Raw genomic sequence first — 6,447 nt, forward strand, 5'->3', positions numbered from 1 at the left:
TATTACTTTTATATATAAGTAAAGTTGAGTTTGTTATTGTTTTATCCTTAACGAGATAAGTTGTTTATACTGTTTTACAAGCTTTATATATTGCATGTGTCTTATTGCTTTATATATTGAGTTCAATTATTCATGAGTCGTACAGAGCCAAGGTAAGTGTTCTCTCGTACTCCTTTCAAGCTTAACTTGTGGTTTAGCTTTCCAGCTCGCTTACTCGTACATTCCATGTACTGATGCCAGTTGACCTGCATCTTATTATGATGCAGACGCAGGTACCCATGAGTAGCATCCAGCACGCTGTTGATCCAGTTGAGCTCTCTAGAGTCGGTGGTGAGCCTCTTTGCTTTCCGGAGGACTCAGATATTTTGTTCTCTTAGTTTTGTTTTATTAGGATGTTGCGGGGTCTGTCCCAACATCCATCTCAGTATTATAGAGGCTTCATAGACAGTCAGTCAGTTAGTTTTGTGTCTCTCGTCTATGTATATATATAAGTATTCTATTTTTGAGACTCGAGTTGCCTTTTTGGCCAGATTTTATCAGTTAAGTTGTTTATGTCTTTGCATGGCATGGAGTTATTCTGTTGAGTCAGGTTTCCGCTGAGTTAAGAAAGTCAGGCCAAGGGTTCGCTTGGGGCTAGCAATGGTCTCCGGGTGCCAGTCCCGCCGAGGGTGTAGGCTTGGGGCGTGACAGAAACAATGTGCTTGCTTTTGCTATGAGTTTTTAAAATGATTTTTTCGTCACATATTTTAATCTTTCATTAATTCTTTTTCGCAGTGCTACTTTCAATAAAGGTTCTTTTAGTTCTCTCCATCATCTCAAGCCTCACCATTTCAGGTAAGTCTTCTCTCAATTTTCGTCCTTTTCTTTCTCTGATTATGTCAAATATCTCAATTTTATGGTTTATATCCACATATGATGTCATAATTACTCTGATTTCTTTATAAAAAAATAGCTAATATGTTTCATGTTTTATTGTTTACAACTTCTATTTCTGTCGACTCAAATCAGCTGAAGTATTTTATTATTTTTTGGTTATTAGTTGTGTTATATTTGAATGATATATAGTTTGCAAAAAAATGATGATGTTAATGTAATTGTTACTACCTCTTAGGCATTTAAAAAAAAAAAAGATATATAGTTTGCACAGACACAAGAAGTGATACTTTTGGTATGACTCACAATTTTGGAACCATCTTTTCAGGACAGTTCTTTTGAGTTCTCTTCATCTTCTCATCTAAGTGTTGCGATTTCAGGTTAGATTTTCTCTCAATTTTTGTCCTAATCTTCTCCCGGTTATCATTAGATTTTCCAATTTGATGGCTTATATTCACATTCACAGTTGCTATCATAATTATTTTGATTTTTTTTACAAATAACTAAAATGTTTCAGTGAGGCTTTCTATTTAATTATTTACAACTTCAGTACTTTTATCTTTAATTATTTTTGGTATACTGTTGGCCTGAGATAACTTGTTTGGGACTAAGACGTAGTAATTGACGTGGATAACTGCAACACTGCTAAGAGAGTAAACACATCTCATTTTCTTTGCTTATAGCCAAAACATAAACCTACCACGCAATATAAATTCATACAATGCATCCAAACAATATTTGGTATTTTGTTCAAAGTTTTAGCAGCAAAAACAGAGACATGATGTAAAATCAAAAAGAACAAACACAATAAGTAAAAGAAATTTCCAAGAATCATCCAAGCCAAATCAATAGGTTAGATAAATTAGTACTATGAAGTAGATGGATCATTATATATATATATATATATATATATATATATAATGATCCATCTACTTCATAGTACTAATTTATCTAACCTATTGATTTGGCTTGGATGATTCTTGGAAATTTCTTTTACTTATTGTGTTTGTTCTTTTTGATTTTACATCATGTCTCTGTTTTTGCTGCTAAAACTTTGAACAAAATACCAAATATTGTTTGGATGCATTGTATGAATTTATATTGCGTGGTAGGTTTATGTTTTGGCTATAAGCAAAGAAAATGAGATGTGTTTAACTATTAAAATCACATCTGATTTTCCTTTCCTATTGAAAATTTATCTTGGACAAGAGTTGGCAGAATATTCAATTGGATAATGTCTGTATGAATTAGAGAAGGATTGTGATTCAACTTTATCATGACAAATTAATTTATAGGAATTGATTCCATTCGCTTTTAAATTGCACAATCTAATTGCTAATAGAACTCTCCTCTCTACGATGAATGGGAAGGCACAAATGACCTTCCGTACAAGCTTAGCCTTTAGTTATGTTCCTTCAAGTTATGTAAAATGTAATCTAATGTGAATTACATATGTATGATTTACTATAACCTCCTTACAGGTCTTTCACAGTTGCTAGATCTCACTACTCCCTTGGAAGCAGAACCTACATCACAAGCTCTCCTTTGTGGAATTAATCTGTAGGAAGAGGATTCCTGCATTGTAAATTTTGATCCTTAAGTACAGTTCTTTCTTCCTTTTCCCCATTTTCGCTGCCATTTCAACTTCCTCTTTTTTTTCTCCTGTTAAATAACTTTTTTTTATTTTTGTTCATTTCCCTTAAACGGAGTTTTTTCTGAATTCTTAACCCAGATTCAAGTTTCCTTTACCGTTCTTCCGAATCAGTCAGTGTCATCGATTCAGCTATAAACATAAATACCCAATCGATTATCTATAACCATATTCGAGATCTGAAACAAACCAATAGCTAAGATATTATCATCAATGGAGACTCGAACGATTATGATCACCAACTAAAAGCTGCCTATTAAATTTTTATTATCAAGTCAGATTTAGCTGTCAATCACCAAAAAATCCCAAAATTGGAAATCAAAATTTGGAACCAAGCATCAACAATGGTGGATTTCAAAGCTTTCCACCAAAAAGTATTTCAATTCAGTATGAAAATTTCAAATTCCAACCTCAAAAGACCATACCAAATAAGATCTCCATATTCCAAATTCATTATCAGAGGTTCCAACATTTTGTAGTCTTGAAATGCCTACCGACACGAAGTTTTTCTGGTTAGTTGTTGTTGAGTTCCTTTCTAAGGTACACTTATTTAGCTATGCATAAGTTTGAGAGTGTTTATATTAGATACATTTAGTGTTCCCTTAAGAACCTAATAATAATATAAATGTACTAATATTACTGTAATTAATTTTCCTACATTGAACATCGATAATTTATGTTATATCTTATAATTAAGCAATACCTTACAATATCCTTATAATTGAAAGCAATTTTGGAGTTAAAACTATAAGATACATAATAACATAACTTCATCCAACTTTAACCATTACAAGCAAAATTATTACTCAAATTCTTTTGTATGAGAGAAGAAAATTAGAATTTCATTTAATCCTCTTCATAAATGAGATAACTAAGCTTGAATTTGGTGTTCTTTATAATTACAACAACAACAGAAAAACCCAATGAATAGTGAATCTCGATTTAGAAGATTAGAGTGCACGTAGACCCTATTCCTACCTCGAATTCTTTATAATTCACAAGACTTATTAATACAATTTATAGGAGCTATGGTTCGTCAATGAAGTACAAAGGATAAGCTAGCCTTCGACCAATTATCACAAATAATGTCATAATTTTCAACTATTTGGCCTGATTTACTGTATGATAGGAATATTTGTGCCTTCTCATCGAGCTTTTGGCATGTAGTTGCTGCAAGTTTCTCCTTTCCATTCTCTTTCTTTCTTTCATATTTTGGCATTCAGGTATTGTATCTTGGTAGTTGCTCTCTATCAAATTGTGACCCCCCTTAAGCTCTCTAAATGTCCACAATGTTCTATTTCTACTAACCATATTGCCTCCTTCAAAAACATTTCTTTTGAAGGTTAATATGACTCAATATGGTTTCCATTTCTCCCTTCTCTTCTCGATCATGCATTTACATCCTCGGTTTAAAAACTTTAATGTTAAATTATTATGCATAAAAAGTTATTTTGAATTCCATATGATTCTTGCTTATTTCGACTTGTTATACGAGTAGACATATAGTACAGTGCGACCTAGCCACCTGAAATTATGAGGAGGTGTGAATTGTAAAAAGATGTTGTGTTTACAGATTTTATATTCAGACAATTGCAACAAAATTGTGCTAGGAAAAGATGATGTTAACAAAATTTATATAGGAGGCATAGTGTGCCAACGTTATGAGCACTTGTCTAATATTTCGTTTAATTATATTGTGCACAAAAAGAGAATGAACCAAAGTTTTTAAAAATATATAATAAGTTGTGATATGACTATTGTTGATGGTCTTTGGCAGTATGAATTGTTTCCCTTCTCACATTAGAGATGATCCAATACTTTCCAAAGACTCCACATCAAAGATGAGGATTATATGGATAGCTTAACATCAATTCCACTAGGAGGACTATGTTCCTGTTATTTTTGCACAAGATGTAATTTCCAGTGATATGCTAAGGAAAAAGGAATGGTAAGATTGACACTAAGTAGTAAGTACTAATTAGTAAATTATTGTGCCAAGCATTATTTTGATGGCTGATCTGGAAACCATTGTGCATTCTCATGTTCAACTATGCATTTTAATTATTTTTATTAATCAAATTGTTATTTTCTGCTATTTCTTCCTGTTTTGTTTTCCATGTGGGTTATAATCCTGTTGCATACATTAATTTGTTATTTTGATGTTTGTTCTGTTTCTATGTGGGTTTGGTCTTTTTTAATTGTGAGTAATATAGCATATGATCTTTTCAGCAAATTTTGAACTTATATTTTCAAAGTTTGTCCACTCAAGCATTGTCTATGATCAGATTGTGTTTTTGTTATCCTTTCCCATAGTATAAGTAGTTAAAAATTTAAGATCGGGTGAACCGTGAATTGCAGGAAGGAAAGTTCCATTGAGCTTGCATGTGGAGTAAAATGTTCATCATGCCATATGGCATGAAGGTAATGGAACAAAAAACATTGTGAACTATACCAAGGTAAATCATCCTTTCTTGAGTTATCTCTATCTTAGTCTAAACATTTTTTCATTTGTTTGGCTTATTAATGTAGGTTGTAATAATGATGAGGAATGCGAATCGGAAAATCCAAAGATATATAAAAAGGTCCTTCTAATATATCTCAAGTGAAGTGTACTTTCAACTCCAATAGCATAATATCATTGGTATCAGTCCATGCCCAATGGTATTTGAAGCCTTATCAGGCTAACTGTCTTTCATTCGCGCATATCTGATATTTAGGCACGTAGAAACAGTGACTGTTTGTGGTTTTAGGTGAGAACTTCACTTTTCTTTAAATTTGATGATTAATTGTTATAATTTTTTGTAATGCGCAAGTAACAGATTAAATATATTTACCAAGTGTAAGAATAAATGTTGCTTTAATACATGAAAGCTAAATTCGTCGGGCTCGTGCTTAGCACGGGCATATTCTATCTAGTTTCTATTATATAGAAATGTGTGAGAGGACAACCAGGGGCAAATAGGTAAATTTACAGTAACAATTCACTCTGTCGGTAGTTCTAGAATCATTTGTCATCAGTTTTCACACTCCAAATGCAAAATTTCAACTCACTCTATGCCCAATCATATTTCTAGAAGCATCACGTCTTCCCTCCCTCTTGTTCCAATAACGATGAATGGATTCGCAAGTCTTCATAGTTCCAGGTATGTTCTTCTTCAAATTTCGCAGCAATCTCTCAATTTTATGGCTGATGTGTAAGCTTAGGTTGTTCTCTCCCAAACATCGTAATCTGAATTCAGTTACTCTGTACTCTTAGCTCTAAGTTCTCTCTCTCATTCCTTCTCTGTATTAGAATGTCGACAATATCGCGATTCCTTATAGAAGAGATAGGCAATTGTTAAAATCATAGTTATTATGCCCTTCGGACAGATATTGAAATTAAATTACTGGGATCGGTAACTAATGCTTTGAGGGCTCATCTTCTTCTCACTTTGTGCAAATCTTGCACACTGAAATCTAACTGAAAAACTTATGTGAGCTTATTCATTTATTTTTACACACTTTCCTTTACAGTTGCTCATAGAAGAAGTTTCAATGTAAAGTAAAGAGTAAAGAGTTGAGTTCATTTTCTCAAAAGTTATTAGGGAACTAAGTATTTCCCAAAGAAGTTGATAAATGTTTTCACATTTGAGTAAAGAAAGGGGACATTGATTCCAAAAGAGCCTTTGGGCTAAGCTTTGAGTAATTATCTCAAACTAAAGAAAGAAGTTGTTTTAAAAGCATGAGCCAAAGTATTTTTGGGAGTAGTATTGAGCACCGAATTGGGGACACGAGTTCATATTAACTCAACTGTCCATAAGAACCATGCGCCAACATGGGATTAAACGGATCATACTTTTTAGATGATCACGTAAAGTTAAGCTAGTGGATCCACTTAGAAAAGTTAGCTTCCTATATCGATGGCAAGGTATAGGATGGTCCTT

General features: G+C 32.9%; 1 long non-coding RNA gene across 1 annotated transcript; it reads left to right on the top strand.

The window, feature by feature from the left end:
- The first annotated feature begins 694 nt into the window (after positions 1-694).
- Positions 695-2,514, top strand: LOC107058208 (uncharacterized). The gene is made up of 3 exons (XR_001471842.1): positions 695-834; positions 1,202-1,253; positions 2,355-2,514. It is a non-coding gene; the product is annotated as an uncharacterized lncRNA (long non-coding RNA).
- Positions 2,515-6,447: the final 3,933 nt, after the last annotated feature.

This window comes from Solanum tuberosum, unplaced genomic scaffold (assembly GCF_000226075.1).
Source record: "Solanum tuberosum cultivar DM 1-3 516 R44 unplaced genomic scaffold, SolTub_3.0 scf00449, whole genome shotgun sequence".
Taxonomy (NCBI): domain Eukaryota; kingdom Viridiplantae; phylum Streptophyta; class Magnoliopsida; order Solanales; family Solanaceae; genus Solanum; species Solanum tuberosum.